The sequence below is a fragment of the Dermacentor albipictus genome, chromosome 5 (assembly GCF_038994185.2).
Source record: "Dermacentor albipictus isolate Rhodes 1998 colony chromosome 5, USDA_Dalb.pri_finalv2, whole genome shotgun sequence".
Lineage (NCBI taxonomy): Eukaryota > Metazoa > Arthropoda > Arachnida > Ixodida > Ixodidae > Dermacentor > Dermacentor albipictus.
The window spans coordinates 126,229,398-126,250,211 of record NC_091825.1 but is presented as its reverse complement, the minus strand read 5'-3'; the positions used below and the strand labels follow the sequence as shown (position 1 = coordinate 126,250,211).

The window sequence follows — 20,814 nt, the reverse complement described above, 5'->3', positions numbered from 1 at the left end:
GTTCCAGCGAGGTGAATAGACTCAAGCACAATCAGGAGGAGGATATGCGGTGACCGCTGGATGAACCCGGGACGAAAGAATTCGTCCCGTGTCACCTTGCTAGAACCGTCGCACCTTCACTATGCACCGATTCGCCCAGCGAACCCCCATACTTACTACTTAGAGCATATTCTCTGCTGCTCACATAAACATGAAAGATCACGTGGAAAACCGCATGACATTTATCTTTAGTTCTTTATTATTTTTTTTTCGATGCCGCTGCCCACATTTATCTATCGCCTTTCTTCCTCTCCGTTCCATTCCCTGCAGAGTAGCATATCCGTGAAAGTACGACAGCTAAACGCTGCTTTACAATAAAGAGCAGTTTCTTCTTTGTTTCGCGAATAAATAAATGGCATTACTTACATCAGAACGCCTCCTTATTCTTTCTTTTTTTCATAATCTGAAAAGCAGGAAGGAAAATAAAGCGTTTCACAGGTAGAACACAAAGCGAAAGTGTTACGTGGAAAACACAAGAAAAGAAAAGGCACCGAAAAAGGAAACTTCTGTGTCGTCTGCTACAACTTGCTGGCTTTTCGCCGTGTAAAGCAATACCGAATATACGTGTTTAATAGGCACAGTAGTGGGCTTGAAGCACTCTAAATTTAAATATATATATAAGGAAGGCAATAAGCATCCTTAGAAAAAAAAACGAAGTAAAGGTTTTACCCATCCTTAACGTAACCTCGAATGGCTGTAAATTTTTCTTTACAACGATTTTTCTTCGAAGGGAGCAACAAACGGAACCAAGCCTAGCCGAGCTACAGGCTACGGTGGCTACGCAGGCTATGGTATGCAGCCTGTGTGGCCTTTCGTTCTGCTTTAGCTGCACTTATGAATATCGTCTGCCTATGTGCCCCCTTCTATTCTTGTTCAAGTAGGGGAGAACGAATGCTGAAGCCATAATCCAACAACTTTGTCTTCTGTCTTCTTTACATTGCACTGTATACTATTGGAATGAAACTCGACAGGGTGATTTTATAGCTGAACACCGTATAAGCGCAAATACTCCGCAGTACGACGTCTCTGATGAGGAGAACTTGCAAAAAAAATAGAAGAGGTATGTGTGAGTTGTCTTTTTGTTCCCCTCATTTTTCTCATCAGCAGTGCAAGACACATTAGCCCGACCGTCAATTCATCTAGTTCGACGTCACGTCGCTACGCTGGTGGCTAAAAGACAGGAACTCAGATCTAAGCGTAAAAACCAAAATCATGCTGGTGTAATTTACACTGGAGACGGCAGAAGCAAAGGTGCACATATTAGGTAGCCTTAACCTGATGCGTTTCATTCCGTGAGTATGGTATCCTAATGAGAAAATAATATACATGGATGAACATAATCTTGGCCGTAAAAGCCCGGGTACTATACCAGGGTCTATGCGGTATGCACTTCTTTCTTGTTCTCCTTCTAAACACCCAACTTTAACTGCGTTTCACGCCTTGCGGCAACGCCTGTTTGTGTGCTCCACGGCTCGACGTTAGTGGCGGGGGAGCCCGGAAATGTTCTCGGAATTAGGAAGCGGTCCGAATTATACCGCATTTCGATCAAATTATCGAAATCCTATTGCGCTTTTATAATGGGGTTTCTTGCAGGGAGGCTTTTGTAAGCGAGCTACGGCAGTACGCCCACTTATTGTGCGGCCGCGAAACTAAATAAATCAGCGAGAGATCGTGAAGAAAGGAAGAAGAAAGTAAAATCTGCGCAATAAAGTTCGAATTATGGCATCACGATCGAATTATCGCGCGTTCGTTGGCGTTCTATGCCTAATATGGGCACCGTGGCCAGTCCTTCGTGGCTATAGTCGCCGAAAGTGCGCAGCGGAGCAGGTCTGGCCATAACGATTGTTACGGTTTCTTTATCTCTTTGTAGTAGTAATCGACGTCGGTGTATTTTCGTAGTTCCCTTCTTTTATTTATTTTTATTTTTTGTTGAATACACGGAAAGCTCGATGAATACTTGCGGAGAAGTAAAACCGAAGGGATGGAGATACATTTATCAATTAGACGAAAGACGGCTGCTGACTGCTATGGATTCGGCTGTGCGCCTACTGTTTGAAGAGGCATATAATGACCACTCGTTTCACTTAACTGTCTTGCCCTGTGCGCTAACGCACACGTAGAATGTATTTTCAGTGTGGAAAGAAGGGTAGGATGAATTCGTTCCTGTAATGCTCAAGCACAGTTCCACATCAAGAAAATTGAAACTAATTGTAGGCATTTCTTTCTGGTCGTGGAGAGCACACTAGTAGAAAAAAAGAACAATGTTTTTTAGGAATACCTTAACTACTGTCCTAATTATTTAATTAGTAATTGATTTCTTAAGCCATCGACAACTGAACCTTCAATCTATCGTCTCAAAAACGCAGCTATGGTCTTTTTGTTATCTTTCCTGCGCTTCAATCAGCCATTTGAGGCAATATGCTCAGCGTAGCCTAGATGATATATTGGGTATTACAGGGTTATGCCATTCCCTATGTTAGCAAGTTTTATCGCGAAAAATAAAACGACAGACAAAAGCAGATAACCGTAGAAAGGCACGGTAAGCGCTGTCATACCACTTTCTATTCTGCACGAATGCACTGTGCCAACATTACGTGGTGCGTGATTATTCGACAATTCGGGTACGCATGAAATAGCCCTTGCTGTTCGTTTTGAATTCTGTCCGCGAATTCCCTCGTTGAAAGTGCCGTATATTCGTATGTGTGTTAAAATATACAGATTTGCTTACAGGGCAAAGACAACGTTTTTAGAGTCTTCAGGACCCGCCCTGGTTGCTCAGTTGCTATGGGGTTCGGCTGCTGAGCACGAAGTCGCGGGATCGAATCCCGGCCACGGCGACCGTATTTCGATGGGGGCGAAATGCGAAAACACCCGTATACTTAGATTTAGGTGCACGTTAAAAAACCTCAGGTGGTCGAAATTTCCGCAGTCCTCCACTACGGCGTGCCTCATAATCAGAACGTAGTTTTGGTACGTAAAACCCCATAATTTAATTAATTAGAGTCTTCAGACAGAAAGACCAAACATGTGTTAACTCTTCCGCGTGGTTCTGCTGCAAGAGAGCCGAAGTTGTTACGCAGAGAGACCAGGGCCCGTATTCACACGCACAAAAAAAAGGCCTTTACGCTGGAATTGTTCGTAAGAGAAAATTTCAGCCGATCCTTATGCTGGACTTGCCAATAGCGAAGACTACCGGCCAACGGGCAAAGAGTACTTACGAGCGAGCTTATTTGAGAATTCGGCACCAGTTCCTGAGCAGACACATGTAGCAGATAACTTTAACTCATTAATTTACAGTTGTTCAACGAGGATGCCTCGCCTTTAGGCTACCTAGAATTTTTCTCAATTAGGGCGAATCAATCTTTAAAATATGGTCAATCTTACCGTGTCTGCATCCATTCAAGCCATGTGCGTTGGTACAGTATTACACTTAGCTTCTTCAGCGAGGACGAAACTCGAGAGGTTTATTGCAACAATCATGTTGGAGTTACATGGTAACAGTACTACAGCAGGAGGTCCCAGAGTTTTGAAAAAGAAAAACTACCAGTTGGACCTCCTACAAATAGGGTTACTATACAAAAGCAGCAAAGTACGGTCATGTGGTCCATGACTTCATGTAGATCTGGTAACTAGCTCGTCTTTTGTTTCAAAATGGCCAGTATAATACAAGCTGCTCTGTTGATCGGACGTCCAGACGTGAACGGCATTACAGGAGGAGCAGGAAAGAAAGAACTGAAAAAAAAACTAGAGGAAAGAAAAACTAGAAATCCTTCTTGTTGGCTACCCTACTCTGGGGGATGAGAAAGACCACTACAAGTTTCTAGCATAAATAAGCATATCTAGTACACGGACTCCCCGCAAGCTTTTTTGTCGTTTTGTTTAGAAATTAGAAATTATTCAGCATTCGATTCGACGTTCAACTTTCACTTTTCTCCGCTATTCGTGTTCTATTAGATTCTGAAATTTTGATATTCGAATATCTCTAGCCAACGCGAATGCGTAACAACTTGCCAAACTTTCTATCTGAATATGTCAGCATGCCATCTGAGGTAGAAAAAGAAATATCAGTGATGAGTTAGCAGTAAATTCGAGAGAAGTGCCTAGGCATCACGTGGCACCTCTTTGAGGTTCGCATACATGCTTTAAACCGTGTTCGTCGTATTGCAAAGTGTTCAGGAGCTCACTCGACACACGTGCTACTTCTTTGAGAAGCGAATAGAATGTCTGGCTCGGCTGCGGGATATGCACGGTTCGATTCCTACCGCTGGACACCCGTCGGTTTATAAGACGGTTACATTCAGACACCTCCCCCCCCTCCCCCCCCCCTCCCCAGCGAGGCTTCCACCTTTCACTGTTTAGGAGCGGTTCATTCAGACCGCAATGCTTTCTGGGCAAGAACTAAGACCAACAAAACACCAAGACAGACCGCTATACTTGTGCGTCACAAGATCACGTGGTCCCTCTAGTCGATCTTTCTTTTTTTCTAATTTTCCTGCAGTGGTAACGGGCAAGACCACGATTATCGAATACATGCGTCTTACGGTGAGGTTTCTTTTTTATTTGGCTGATTGATTGGTCCACTTAGAAAGGTTCCTAGCACTAATATATATGTTCCGAGGTAAAAGTAAGCACTCAAGAAAAAGGCCATCATGTAAATCAGGTCATAGTGCGCAAAATTTTAGGTCCACGTAACCATAATGATTGAAAAACATACAAAAAGGAAAGAAAGCGTACTTGCAGAACAGGACTTTACCTGTGGGTAATTATAGAAAGAAATTTCACTTGTAGGAGACGAAGCAAGCTTATGCTATGGTCCCGCTCACCTTATTTCCCGAGAGGTCAGTCAGTCAAGAACTTTATTGATTTCCCGAGAGGTTAGATAAAAAAAAAGCAAGAAGATAAAGATGAATACTTAGAGCAATGCGGAAAGTAGTATCCGGACAAGTCTGATCAAGAATATAAACAAGGCAGTCTGAAACGGAATGCGACGCTACTGAACCTGAAAAGAAAAATTCGAAGCCAGAATAAACTATTTTAACGCTCAGTGAACAGATCTCACGGGTTTAGCGGCACGCTTGGAATGCATTAGGAAGAGAAAGTCATTGTCACGGCCACCATTCTAATTATTTCTCTACCATAGGTATTTCATGAACGATTAGGTAAGAATGAAGGTTAACGAAGTTGTAGTCTTCCTCACGAACTTCGAGCATACTTCGTGCAGTAGTGTATTTCTTTATCACGAAACCTCTTAAGGCATTCTCCTCCCTGCCTTTCCCCTTTCATCTCTCTCTCTCTTAAGGCATTCAGGGTGTCTCTCACTTTTGAGGGCAAGTTTCATTTTAGAAACAATTTCGGCTCGGCCCGAGATGGTTGTCATTCTTTCTTCTCATGTGTATGTGTCACTTTTACATAAACGTCCGCCCTGACCTCCAAGGCATGTGTGTATACGCTCGCGTACCGAACACAGCAATGAACCGCGCTCTGTTTCACCTCCCCCCCGTCCCCTTCTTCCTACGCGTGACGTTTCTTTTCTCTTGTTTCGGCCGCAAGCCCCCGCACCTCTCTCATTGGTCCGCGGTAGTCACGTGGCAAGTCGACGTCAGTGGCAGCGATTGGTTTGCGTCGATCCGCGGCAGAGGAGGCCGAGTGCGCTGCCCACCTCTCTCCTCCTTTCTCCTCCTCCTCTTCCTCCCATCTGCGCCCGGGACGAGTTGCAGCTGCGCTGCGCGGCCGCTTGTGGCGCCCGCTCACGTTATAAATACTCACCACGCGGGAAAGTTTGCCGCGTGTTGAGCAGCGACTTCGACCGAAGAGAGGAGGGAACCGCGCAATTGGCCCGGGAGTCCGCCGCGCAAGGAAGAGCCCGCGACACAGCGTGCCCCAAGGCCTCCGTCAACGCATCCGTGTGGACCCAACGTGAGTTGGAGCTACGGACGAGTGACCCTTTTGACATTGCACGTTTGAGAAACCGAGTTCCTTAAACCTTCCTTCCTTAATAAAAAAAGTTGGTAAAAGAAAGGATGACGCTTGAGAAACCGAGTTCCTTAAACCTTCCTTCCTTAAAAAAAAAGTTGGTAAAAGAAAGGATGACGCGACGCCGAAGTAAAAGCTTAATCGCGACTCTCATTGCAATGCGTAGAGGTGTAGAAGTAAATCAGCACCTTTTATTCAATGCTTCCTTTCGCATTAACGCTTATGTTTAGGGTGCCGATGAGGCGGAAATATATTGCCATAGACACCGTAACTGTCCTGGTCAAGGGAACTTGCAGCGATGACCTCCTGGTTGAGCATCCGCTTCGGCCGTGAGAGGTCGTGGGTTCAAAACCTGGCTGCTGCTGGCTACCTATTGGTTAAAACTGGATGCAGGTGTCCCTCGGCCTCGCACTCCGTTTCCTCCAGGAGCGACAGGTCCTGGGAAAAGATCCTGTCGCACGCACATCACGTCAAATCCCTCTGGCCGCAAAACAGTGTAAAAGGGGGATACTGGCCCCTTTCATAGCAGCAATTTCTCTGACGGTACCTCGAGGCACCTAAGGGGCGGCGACGCCCTCGGGTTACGAGGATGCAGCTTCAGCAGCATACGAGCCGCCGCCACTCCACCCTCTCCTGTAGTCCCCATGTCATGGACTGCCGGAACCAAATCCTGGTTATCTGCTGTGACCTGAACAGCGTATTCTTCTTGACACGGCCGAGTCTGAGTCAACTGTTTCGACCAGCTTAATCAAACTCAAATGTTCCCGGGGTTTTCAATATGGATATGCTCGAATGACAATTTCAGTTTCGCTGATTGGAATAAATTATTTTGCTCGACGAGTGAATCAATAGACTCCATATTAAACGCCCTAAAAATTCAGTCGTTATAATAGTATAATTAAAAAGGCATTGATGCGCGTTCCGACTACTGTAGAAGTTTATTCAAAAGATGAACCAGTGTGATAAAGAAAAAACACAATTTCTTGTTTGTTATCTGCAAATTATGAATGAAAGTGGAGCATAAATACGTGGAGAAACGTAGGGCAAACGACTGAAACATATCTATACTCCTATTACTCGTTCCCGCCGCAAATCCAGCAAGAACCCCGTGCGAACTCCTCATAAAAACTCACACGGAAAGCAATCTGCGTGCTACTCGCGCTCTGGTAGAGCTTTGCTGAAACCACACCGTTTGCTTTTTGGTTTTATGCTCGCATATAGTAATTAAGCTGCTGGTAATCGCCTTTCGAATGTGTTGGAAATCCATGTTTTCTTGCTACAAAAAAGGGAACTGTCAGCAACTAAAACGGCTCGCAATAATGGCTGTATTCTATAGTTCGATAAAATGCGTCTCGTTTTCAAGATGGCGACATATCCGAGTTCTGGCCAATACGGAACAGCGACTACCAAGCTCGTGTATAAGTAGTCTAAGTGTATAAGTATGTAAGTGTTAAGTATATAAGTACGTGTATAAGTATAAGTAGTCTAGTATACGTGTATAAATAGCAAGTACTGACTACTATAATTGCAATAACGTGGACTACGTTTCTCACATTTTCCTGGTGTCTTTGCAAGATATGACCAACTGCCTCGACATTTACCGTCCGTGCTTGTTTAACTGCTGCGTTAAGCACCCGTGGCCTTAGCACGAAGGCTGTAGCAATATTTTGAGCGAGTGCAAACTCAGACGTTGTCGTACGTTAGGCTGAGCAGGCATACGTACTTGAATACAAAGCAAAACTTGACAGCAGCCGACAAAAATTCCTAATTTGAAACATGTGACTGCGGAAGCCCCCTCCCCTGCCTTTTTCTGCTCTTCCCTTAAACGTTATCGACAAATGAGTTCAAAGCGGTTTGATTATTATTCCTAGCTGTGAATTATGCGCGTCTATAGTGTTATCATCAAAATCACAATATTGCATGTCGAGATCATTGCGTTTCGTGCCATTCAATGAGCGTTACTGTCACGGACATTATCATCTGTATTCTTGAATATAGCCTTGTAGTATACGAAGCAAACACATGTTATTGCTTTGCGAAGATGCGAGTTGCTTCGAAAACTATCGGTTTGGAAAGCCGGTAGTCAAGGCAAGTCCTTGCTCTTCCGTGGAATCAAGCCCAGAACCACTGCCTTAGTGTGGCAGCCTCCCTCTAGTATCAACTTCACTAACCAGAAAACTAGAAGCTGGCACCACAAAAGCAGAATATTCGTCAGCTAAAGGAGCTCGAAGATAGAATCGATGATCGAATGGATGGAATTTCGTGCCCCCAAAACTGCCCTGAGTGTGTCAGGGGCACCGTAGCGGAGGATTCCGTCTCGTTAGTTTGCTCAAACAGAATTATTTAATGCATGCCTAAGTATAAGCAGACGTATTTTTCTTTTCTTTTTTTATTTGTTTTTATTTCTCAACATCGTAACCTGGTAGCCCCTACCTGGAGCTAGACGTAGGATTTGGTGCTCAGCAGCTGGTCGTCATAAACATTAACCCACCATCTATGGTTAAAAGGTGTGGCAAGTGATTGACCACTTTTTCTTACGTTCAGTATGCCTCCAACTTGGTAATTCCCACGGGGCGTACTTCAATACCACGGTACAGAAAGAACAACGTAACGTGATTCACTTCGCATGGGCTACACTTATACTCATTGCCTTCCCCCTTCCCTTGCCCCCTTCCCCAGTTCAGGGTAGCAAACCAGACGTACGTCTGGTTAACATCCCTGCTTTTCCTGTCTTCTATTTCTCTCTCTATCGTTCTCTCTCTCTCACTCAGCGAAGTGACGCACGCTTCCACTTTCAATTCGCGCACCTCCTTGTCATACCAATCGAATGCAGGTCGTGAGGATCATGTGGCAAAGGCACGGTGGGACAGCTACTTCTTTACTGAACGCGTGCAGCTTCAAAATGTGTCGTTCACTGTGGTAAACACTTAGTCATTTGCATGTGACTCGTGCAGTCACACTACCCGGGAAATGAAAGTGCAAGAAATCTCTGGAATATATGTTTGGGACATTGTCTCGATCGTGTAAACAGCGCTAATAGTTAGCATTTGCCTATACAAGGAAAAGAACACCTTAGGAACAGAGAAGAACAAATTATACGCGTTGTTTTGTTTTTGTTTAAACAATAACATACATATCATTTCCGCAAGACGCAGAATGGTTCGTACACTTGTTTAAACTGCAATCATGTAGTAACTTTATTAGTCGTAACCTGTCTTCTTTAATTACGTATATATTGACATAACTGTTCAGCTACTTCCACCATCAATGAAGTTTTCATTCCTAAAATCTCATTAAAAGCATGAAGTTGTTGATACAGAATAACGTTATTACCGGCAGCACTTAGTGTTTATCTTATGAACTCTTCAAGCAAAACTTTGATGAGCATACGTTATGAAAATCAGTTATACGAACAGCAATGCTATAAAAATAACACCTACTATATGTTTCTCTCGATTTCCATATTGAAAGAGGCACCCCTTCGCACGTGAAAACGGATGCGTCAATTATCCTGCCCTTACGAAATGCAACTAGAACGCCACCTACTTGCCATTTCGCCAGAACTATGAAAAATATCGTTTGTATCGCTCATTACTTCGATGTCCGATGCTGTAGGCCCATTCCTCTCGCTGCTGCCGCGATTGTTACGAATGGGTCCCGCGCGACCACCTCGAAAAGACGTGCTCCGCGTGCGGGAAAGAAATGCTTCCTTCTCCGCTGTTCCCCCGCGTTCACTTTAGCCTGCTATGTTGTCATCGTATAGCAGCGTTCTGTTTTTACTTTTCCTCGCCATCCTTTACCGGCACCGGGCAGACTCGCAATCGTAGCACGCTTCGATCGCCGACTCAGCCCCGGGTCTTGAGTGAGACATCTTCGTATTTACCCAATGCTTGGCCCCATACACTTTGCCCGGCTGCCCTCGCTTCTCCATTACCCCCTTGGATAAACACTTGCGCGCGCGCAACCGCATATCTTCGCCCCTCTGGGCATTCCGGCGTAGCCCTGGTGCCCTATTAAACTGTAATTAAACTGCGAGCGGTACGTTCATCCCAAGCGCGGACGTGTACGCGAGAGAACGATTGCCTAACTCTGCGCGACGTTAGGCGGTAAGCTAGTTGGCGTGTCTTCGTCTTGGATCTTTCACGCGCGCAAGTTTGTTTCAAGTTTCTGCTCTGTTCACAAACGATGGCACCTTCACGCAGAATTACTGCACGGAAACGAAATACTATCGACAAATGTGGCAAGAGAGACCAAGCAGGCACTGTAGAACTTGAAGAAAAGCATATATTGTGACCGCAACACATGCCTGACTTTTATCTTCATCATCTCTACATATCATCATCCATTGTACATCTTCCTCGTCTGTATAAATCGTCAGCTGCACAGCTTGATCTTCGTTGTAGCAGCGGATATATGATAGGAAGAGGATATCCGAGGTTCTCGACATATGTAACCGCCATGGTTGCATGGTCCCCTGAAATTTCCGTGAAACTCTGCGAAACGTGTTTCTTTATTTTCATAAACAGAGAGAAACATAGTTAATTTTGCACGCCCGTGCTGCCCTCTTTATAATTTATTTTATTCGGCGTTTTCAGGACCATCTTCACAATTACAGGCAGGACAGGCTCCCCTGGCTGTTGTACAGCTACCAAAAAAAACTTTTTTATTTTTGCCCTAAGCGTCGAAACAAAAAAAGCTATAGAACTTCCGCTGCCTGGAATTAGAAGAGTAAGACGAAATAAAGAAGCGCAAGCTCACGGAAAGGAGTGAACCATATATATCGTGTGGTAGAGAGGGAAAGTTAGGAAATGGTGTTTATCTGTGTTCACCACGATGCTTCCAAGACTTATTCAGTGAAACTGAGAAAACAGCAAAAGAGCTGGAGTGTTGAGTTGACTCGGAACCCGAGTGAACGTATTGTGTTATGTTTCTCGTGAACACATCTGACTACCACGAATTGGAGAGTGAACGCTGCGTCTCTAACGCTCTCCATAAGGTTAAGAGCAAGATCAAACCCTTAGGTAGAGAGAAAGGAACGCAAAGAAAGAAAACCGTGTTGACTCCGACGATCTGCTACATTGTAGTGAGGAAAAGTAAGGCGAAAGGAAAGAAAGAAATGAGAGAGATAAGTGGTGACGCACGCGCGCGCTCACCAGCGTTCACTGTGCATTCAAACGTGGTCGTACAGTACAGTCATCTTTCGAACGCGCAGCAGTGTTTCTACTTGCTTTCCCTCACTATGGCGCTCGAGTCGGGAATACCGTATGGTGTTCCCTTAAAAAAAATGGGAAGTGGCAGAGAACATATTGCCTGGTCTGGCCGCAGCGGCGAAAGTTACGCGAGGCACTGTCCATCCTCTTGATAAGGAAACGCTAATCTTTTGAGCATATCGCGCCCCAGCCATGAGCGACATTGTAATGTTGCCTCGCAATGAGACAGACCATGTGGTACCGGACGACACAACGAAGGCTCTATGGAGCGTCGACGGCAGTTGAAAAATTCCGTTCCATTCCAGTGTTCCAATGCTGTATGTCGAGCAAGTAACCGAAGTGGTGACGTTGCATTAGCCCTCGACAACAGCACGCTGCTGTGTCGGCACTGACTGCCTTGACAGCCCTGACAGCGTACACTGCCAAGTGCCTGACGCGTAGTTAACACATGTAATGTGGTTGTCCGGCATGTGCGCCTTGTAAGAGAAGGACACTGGGTGATTTCCCAGTCAGCAGCGGTAAGTGACCGCTAAGAGTTGACGCTCTTCTTTGGCGATAGCCCGACATTGCAACTGCAAGGCTAACAACCAAGTGTTATTGGAATTTTCGCATGCCGCATTACGGGGCGTTGTGTAACAGGCCGCTGTTAAATGCACAATGTTGGCTCTGGTTATCTAACTCTTACTTGTTTTGAACCGAAGCTCTTTCTTCGTTCCGCATGAAAATGTCCTTTTCTTTTTCTAAAAAAAATATTCATTATGCTTTTTAAGGAACACTTCCGCTCTAGACTTTTCGTCCTCCAAGGTAAGGGGATGGGAAACGTGCTTTCAGGTTGTGGCATATATACGTGCATGGACCCTCATTGATGGTGGTGGAGTGAGACTGCTCTTCAGTTGCCCTGATGGGGATGTGGTTATAGGTTCGTTGCTCGAAATCATAGGACAGCCACCCTAGATCCATGTGAGGAAGGGTGGCCATGTTGTAATGGGTTTTAGGGTTTTCTCCCTATATATACGCAATCTACTGATCTGGGTGATGCTTGGCACCATATGTTTGCTCCCACGTATACAGTTGCGTCCACTATAAGCAGCCACACGTTGCCCGTGGTCGAAGGAGCTCCCAAGAACGCACAGGGGCGCTGACATACGAGAAAGTGGTTCAATAAATAACTCTGGTTGGGATGTTTTTAAGTTCCCCAATTTTTCGCATGCTGTGCGACGCCGGCGTCTTTGACGACGGGCACCGTGTTGCACCTCGTATTTAACGCGACTGTAGGTATGTCACTAATGAAGGTGATTATTTAGAAACTTGCACAGAAGAGTCACGAATAGCGTGAAAGGCTGTGAAAATAATGACATGTGAAAGGTTGAAATAATGAAGGGTTATGAAATATCCGTTAAAGGCCTGTTTATCGCATTCTCGCGTGTCTCTGCGTGTTTCGTTCGGAAAACAGGCGCTGAAGTTGACTAATTGCAGGCACGGACGTGTCAAGCCTGTAAATTAATGTCTACTTTAGACGTTGCATCTCCCTCTTGAAAACCGCCCGAGGAAGCACCGGAACTACCACCGCTACACGTCTTCGTCTTTATTCACTCACCACAGTAAACGACGCATATTAGACACGCAAGATACGCCTTGATAACGGCACTCTTCTTAAATGACAGTAAAAGAGCGCAACTTCTATCTAACCATTCCCCCCCCCCCCCCACCCGTCTCCTTTTTTCGAATTGGCAACGACCGCACGCTCCAGACAGTGGTGACGGAGGCTGTACCTTGCGGCGTTTATCAGTGCTGCACTGAAGAATGCCGCAAGCGAGGCTCTGGATCTGAGGGCCTTTCCACCACACCACCCAAAATGAAAATAACGTTTTTTTTCTCTCTCTCTGAAAAGACAAGAAGAATGCAAGTGCGTAGCCGCGGTTGCCAATGTTTTCAGATCACGTAGTCCCGAAAAAGGAGAAGAAGAGAAATGAGTAAGGAAAGAAAGCCAGATGCAGTAGCAGCTTAAAAACGCAGCCACGCGTACGAGGATCGAATAGGGCACGTGTTCGCATGCATTGCGTACAGTTGTGGTTTAAATTCCAGACAACGGGGACGCCTACGTGGCGAGGGAACTGAGTCTGTCTTCGCGACTTCCGAATTACACATGTACTTGCAGTGAGCCACCTGTCACGGGTTCGAACCTAAGTGGCAGCGGCGGCTACATTTCGAAGCAGGCAGAAGGAAAAAAAAAGCAAAAGAAAAAAATGGCTGTGGCTTAGCTAAGGTTAAGCCCAGGATGCGAAGCATACTAGCCTTTATTTTAGTTGTTGAACCACTGTTTAGCCTGGTGAACTGCTGTTGCTGGGCTATATTTGGTTCGGCTAGACGAAGAAACAACTCATGCAGGCGAGCGCACGAGCTGAGACCCGGCTATGTAGCTACGCGGCCGCAAGCGAGCGCACGAGTTGAGCCTCCGCTTTTGCAGCTGTTATGACGTCATATGGTAGCTACGCGGCCGCGCGCGGCGCAGCAAGGAAGAGCGTGGTTGTGCGGCTAGTATGCTTCGCATAAAAGAAGGCATTTCGAAGCAGGGCAGGAGGCCAAAAGAAAAAGACAAAGAAAAACGCTCGCGTAGTTAGATTGAAATGTACGTTGAAGAACGTAAAGAACCTGAGATGCAGCCCCAATGCTGAGACCTGAGATGGTGAAAATTACACCGGAGTCAACCACCACGGCGTCGCTCATAAGGCACTGTGCAGTTTCGGGACATTACACCCCACAACAGTCTATATATAAAAAAAGAAAGTGAGCGCTTTTAAGGCATAATGTTGCAGCAAGTGAAACTATTCGCCTTCTTGTGCACGCAATGCAAAAGTGCCGGTGCAATACTTAAAAATTAAGGAATGCCTGTTTTGGCAGGGTTATTTCTTGAAGTTAACGTAAAGGTGAACGCACACGTGAACTTAACGTGAGCAGACTTGGCGTGTTGATACACCTCGAAAAGTTGTTTGTTTGAAAACGTCTTTATTCCGTTATTTTTTCTTGTTTTTCTTTTTTTTTTGAAATTACCAGCGCGAAACCAAGACGGGGACAATGAAGACGAGATACACAAGGCTTAACTTTCAACGTATGTTTATTGGAAACAATATAGGGGCAGGGAAATGTCATGATTATACTATATTGCCTATATTGATTCCAATAAACGTTTTTGTAAAAATTTTGCGATGGTGTCTGGTATTCTCTGCTCTCGTCTTGATTTTGCACTGCTAAACTTTCATCTTGAGCAGGTGAAAATGTAGCCGCTCCCTCCTGCACCGTACACCGTCGACGCTTCAACTGTGACTTGCAGTTTCTGCGCTGAAACGATTCGTGAAGAAAGCGTTTCACCGATTGATGTTGCTCTCCGTGTTGTTTCTGCGCAAACTTTACTCTGTAAGCACGCGATTCGATGTTACGCGTGGAACGGTAAGGACACTATACGCCGATAAGCCTACGTAATCCGCCGTTCAAATTAGAAACTAACTTTCTTCCCCCCCCCCCCCCCCCCCCATGTTCTTTCTTTCTTTAGCTGACTTATTGTACACTGGAGCTTAATCCATTTGCAGTGCATTTGGATGGGTCGTCGCCGCCAAGCTTCGCTCATTGGCAGCGTCTCATTTACAAGGGAATGAATGGATTACGTGTCAGCCTTTTGTTCCGACGACCCCCTTTTCTTTCAAGCGTCGAATTAAAAAAGAAAAAGAAAGCGATCTTCCATTATCTTCTTTTTTTTAATGCGCTTCTGACGGTGACTTTTAGAAGTCGGCTGTCGCATTACCTTCACCTCGATATCTCGCCGCTATGCGAGTTCCGTACTTCCGGATTTTGTTCTTTTGTTTACGGAATAAAAAGGACAATAGGCAGGGAAAACTTGGACCCGTATTTGCAAAAAATTTCGTACGCTAGCTAAATCAGTTCGGAAGAGCGGCCGCCAGCCGACAGCGGAAGCTACCACATCATCGTGAAAGCCCTCTGGTCAATGAGAAACGGCTTTTTTTAAAAAATAATTCAGCGTCTGAGTTTTATGCTACCTCACAGGGCGGTGATCTTATGGCCTCAAAGTTATCTCGTTTGACGGTTTTATCATGAACTTTGTGATGTCTTACGTACATGTCACACTGCGAGATGGACCATGGTCGCCGATGGTGCAGAATGCAACGAGGGCTGCTGCAGTACTTCAAGTCGACAGGCCTCTGCGACCGTTTATTGACCTGGCGTGTGCATTAAAGTGCGCGCGCGACTAAAGCTCTCGCTCTGCCCTTCCTCCTCTCTTTTCTTCCCTATGTCTCCTCTCCCACAGTGCAGGGCAGCGAACCGGACGTGTGCCTGATTAACCTCTCTGCTTCTTACTTCTCTCTCTCTCTCTCTTTGAGGAACTTTTAGGAAGTCTTATTTACTGAACGTTTTGGGCTGGTGGACCAGCCTTCGTCAGACTACAGTGCTCTGACGAAGGCTGGTCCACCAGCCGAGAACGTTCAGTAAATAAGTCTTCCTAAAAGTTCGTCGTCTCTTTCCTGCGTATGTTACGTCGGGCCCTGCGTGCTGAACTTTGACGAAACCTTTCAAAGAAACCTTCAAAGCAGTTTTTTATACTAATGCTTTTAGCCCGCGCGGGTACGTGAAGCCAAATCGACACCGACACTGACGACCTCTCTACTGATTCCCCTTTATTAAGTTTTCGCGACTGTCAACGGTTTAGCCGAAATGCAGGACCCGTGGTTACCAGACTACCGATCGTTAAATTTAATTCAAACACCATACACCATGTGTCTTCAGATTAACTGCTGCGTTATTTTTTTCTTCTTTCTGCTTGAATTTTTGTGCGATAAACTGGCACCACGGGTTCTTTCCAGAGGCTTCGAAGAACCAGAGGACGTCGTTGCGCTTTGACCTCGCAATCGTTCCGTGATTATCTCGATCTTCACTTAAGCCCAAAGGGTTAATAACGAATTATTTAGTCCTGTTCAAGCCATCGTGTCAACAACGCCCATCGAATCACTGCACGCATTTTGTGCCTCGAACACGGGCGCGCGGAGGTCACGAATAATCACGTGCTTTTGCGGCGAAGTCGGATTCACGTGTCAGCCGGGCGAACGTTCGATTAATATCCCGACCCGAGATTCGCGAGCGATTGCGCGCCAGCGTGCGACGCTGCTCGGAAATTACGTTTTCGCCAAAGGGGAAATGAACTGCGCGCAGCCACAATGGCCGCACGGCGTCGCGAAATGACAAACACGTCCAGGTATAGGTCAGAAGCCTGCCGTGCACGTGTGATTGAAGCGGGGCGACGCCCCCCCTTACAAAGGCGGCCGGTGACAGTATCGTCAGGTAATCCAGACAGTGTAAGACTAGTTGGGAACCTGACTCTATTGACTATTCTTTCGCGCGTTTCAGAAAGAAGCTCGTCGCATTTAGAAAAATAAGAGGAAGCTGACAGCTGTGTGGCACCCCGTCTAACGCACTGTCAAGTAATCTTCCTTTCTTTTTACTCTTTCTAAACACCTCTTCCGCCACCACAGTGCAGGGTAGCAAACCGGAAACTGTAATGTCGTTAACCTCCCCGCTTTTCCTTTCTGTCCCGAAAGACGTCGAATATTATTGTCATCAGCAATACGTGCTACGCGCTCGCGATCAGTACACCTGATAGACATATTTTCGGGCAGCATACATTTTTTTCCAATCTGTCAGATAATGAAATATAATTTTTTAACTACAGTCTGTTACAAAGACTAGCGTAGTTGTTGTTAGCGAGGAAACCTATGGCTCATACACATTGTGTGGACGGAGATTGACCAAGAATCGGATGTACCAATCAAAACGACAGCAGCAAATAAAATTCTACAACTGACAAAAAGTAGGCTGTGCGAAACGAGCCAAAGTACATGTCAACATGTGAACGAGAGTAACAACAAGAAAGGAAAACAGTTGGGGCGCAGTTTATTGTAAAGTAGAAGCGAAAGATGTGCATAAATTTATGAGCTCGGTAAGTTATAATTCATGAGGAAATCCTGGACAGCGTACAGCAAACATCTGTATGGAATAATCGTGCTCCCCCTTTCTGCTTCCGTCTTTCTTAAAGCCGCAGGAAATTACGACAGCAGTCGGTATGCTGCTTTGAGGAACTAATAAAACGCAGAATAAAACACGGCCCGGTTTGTGTTTGACGACATCAGGGAACATATTGTTCCGACATATAAACATAACGCGTTACAGGCATTTATCAATACGGTATATAGAGCTCCTGCTAAAGATTTCAGCACACATAGCTTATGGATATAAACCTACTTACAGCTGCACTTGGGTGAATTTTGTTGAAATATAGTCTCTATACTTATGACTGCACGTTCTTAAGGAAGTGTTGCTTAGGAAGTCTTATTATGTGTAACCAAAAATAAAAGTTTGGGGTAATCTGCGCAATCCACTGGGGATCATCAGCCACGAGGTGGGTGGTTTAAGTATTAAGGATCTATTTTCTACCACTGATGCTTCATAGACTGTGCACATACATTTGGTGAACTACATTAAATTACGGGGTTTTACGTGCCAGCACCACCATCTGATTATGAGGAACGCCGTAGTGGGGGACTCCGGAATGTTGGACCACCTGGGGTTCTTTAACGTGCACTTAAATCTACAGAACACGGGTGTTTTCCCATTACGCCCCCATCGAAATGCGGCTGCCATGGCCGAGATTCGATCCCGCGACCTCGTCCTTAGCAGTTTGCAACACCAAAGTGGTGGACTACTTTGACTCCTTGTGAATTTTGAATTGAGAAGCAGTTTTTTGCAACACTAGGCGTCGATGCTATCCTTCTTGTATCTATATATCAAAAATACTCTCCAATCAGGCCTTTTGAAGCTTCGCCGAAGGTAGAAAAAACGGATAGTAGTTACCCGATACAGATATACATTCAGTAGTATGAATAAATACATATTTATGCAAAAAAACAGATTAAAAGAAAGAGCATAAACCCAGCATGCGGTTCTTCTTTCCTAGCTCACAAAATCGAAAATTTCATCATAAAATTTCCTGTGGTGCAAACCTACAGCTGTAGCTCCAGATGAAAAGGAACACCGGGGAAGTCCAGTGCATGCTGAGCTTGGTAAGAGATCCTACAAAATCGGTTTCCTTTGAACTAAAGAAACTGCGCCCATGTTAACAAGGGATATGTTTTAGAGACTCACTCTTATTAAAGGCAAGACAAGTAGAGATACGACGCCGAACCAAACTTGTATGGGTAAAAGATAACTGGGGGGGGGGGGGGGGGGGCATGCCAACGATGTAACATAAGCGATTCGTAGACATCGTAGCGAGAAGCTCTACCTGTAGTGCTGAACGTATTACAAATCATTGCTGGTTTCCAATTGCCTCGTGTGCCCTCCTTGATGCGGCGAGTAGTGAAGGCATGTATGGCCTTTGGCATGTATGGCTCCCTCAATCCGATTCGTTAGTTTTTATACCACCTTCGGCGAAGCTTTGCAATGACTGACTGACGGAAGAGTGCTCTCGATTCGCAGATGCAAAGTGGATAAGCATCGACGTCAAGTGCTGCAAAAGACAGCTTCCCAATTGAAAAATTCACGAGCACTCAACGTATAGTCAACGAAATGTACGCACACACTCTACAAAGAATCGCAGGTATACAAAACGGGGACTCAAGGCAGCGGACGGATGTCTACGGCTTGAAGTCAAGCACTGTGCGTTGTGCTGTTCAGTTCTGTCTGGAAATTTTCCCTTTATGTATAGAGAGTCTAGCCTGCGGGCACGTTCGGCGCCGCGTCGCGAGGTCGGGAAGCGTATTGACAGAGCCGTGTTTGTACGTCAGCGCGCGGCCTGTCAGATTTATTTCTAACGTCCGCGCGTACGCTCGCTCTCACTTCGCGATCTGATTGCGCGACCAGCGATGGGCCGCTGAAAACGGCATGTTAGGCCTTTCCCGTGTTGTAGACAGGTTGGCTTGCACAGACGTATGCGATTCGGAAAGAGAAAAGAAAAAAGAAAGCCGTGGCAACTTCCGCGTATCCTGCCTATACTAGAGCGCGGTGACATCACCCTCTTCGTATGCGGCGCTGGGTGTCTGCGGTTCGGCAGGGCAGTGAAGTTGCGGGTGGGTGTTGCCATGAGTGCGGGTTCGAAAAACGGGCCCACCGAGATGGCGGGACCAAGCGCGCCCTCGAAAAAAAAAAAAAAAAAAACGAAACGCGTCTCACTTGCACCTGATTGTCTTGCCACTATATAATAGACCGTCGTTTTCCTTCTAGTAAGGTTATGTTTTTAAAGTGATAGCTGTCATACGAGTTCTTGCAATGCATGTATTGTGAGGGAGCGGAGGGCGAGGTTGAGAGAGTGAAGGTTTAGACCTAAGTGTGCGCATGCGGTACAAACTCAACAAACGCACTGCTCTACTGTCTAGACGTGTAGTTCTGTGAACGAATGTTTTCTGTATTGTGTACTGGAATCCGTTACAGTACTTTCTTTGCCTAGTAAGCTGTTCTGCAGTAGCCGGAAACTCTTATCATAACCTGGGATATGTGTTTCATTGCCTTCACAGCAATCTTAACTTTCAAGCTGATGGAATCCAGACGTATTTTGCTGACGCAGGCAGGAATATATATGCTTATAGCCCAACAAAATTGTAGCTCCATTGCCTTAGGTCGGGAGCACATGCCAAGTATTTTTTTTTTTTCACAGAACTGCGGCAATAGTCAGCGCCAGCGCCGATGGAAGGCGCTAAGCGTAAAACTATATGGTAGCTGAAGGTGCACGTAAAGTACGTTTATAAAAGTCGTAGACGCAGCTGTCTGCTCCTTCGATTCGTGCGGTTTGAAAGAGAGTGCATAAACATTTCTCGATTTCCTTGTATGTTTAATTCTATGCCTTTCGCATGTATGGCTCCCTCAATCCGATTCGTTAGTTTGCGTGATCCCCTTCAAAATAATTTCAGCCTGATAGGTCTACTCGACGAATATTCTATCGGACCCTCAATGGTGCCCGGCTACTATGTATCGCATTTCTTAAATGCCCCTAAAGAGACGATACATTAACCCACGCTTGCTATAATATGATTTCTAGGTCTGTATAAGTAGTGTGGGACAGATGTTGTGCTCGACAGGCGTATCCATTTCAATCGATTCTCTACCAGGCTCATCATCCGCCGCCGCAGGCTATCTGCTTCCAGTGATAACATAAGCTTCGCACCTCTCTATTCAATGATAAATGGCACAGAGAACATTTTCGACGCGCTGAAACCGAATAGAATCGCCGTATTATTCTGGTCCTCCTGTCTTTTTACAATAAACAGCTCGCGGGTAAAACTGGTGTTGCGGTCTCTTTTTCAACTTTCTCAACTTTTTTTTTTTCAGCCCAGGAGTGGTTGGTCTTGTACAAAACGCGAAGGGGGAAATAACGCTTGAGCGCTTTTTAGATGATGACTCTGTTCCTTGTCTGAAATAAGGTTGGTTAAGAAGGTTCCCATAGCTGCGGAGGTGCTTACCGTTTGAAGCTCTGTTGACAAAAAAATTCTGCACACGTGCGTATGCGTTCGATCGCAGACGGTAAAAAAAAGAAAGA

At 45.6% G+C, this 20,814-nt stretch overlaps 1 protein-coding gene across 3 annotated transcripts in view; it reads left to right on the top strand.

Annotated features, from left to right (window-relative positions):
- Positions 1 to 20,814, top strand: part of LOC135913954 (uncharacterized) — a 110,869-nt gene that overhangs the window by 22,771 nt on the left and 67,284 nt on the right. Inside the window, exon 1 of one of the 3 annotated variants that reach the window (XM_065446660.1) lies at positions 5,798 to 5,955. The exons of the other annotated variants lie outside the window; for them this stretch is intronic. The gene's annotated coding sequence lies outside the window, so the exon portion shown is untranslated. Of the gene's footprint in view, positions 1 to 5,797; positions 5,956 to 20,814 lie in introns of those variants that run through there. 3 annotated transcript variants of the gene reach the window in all.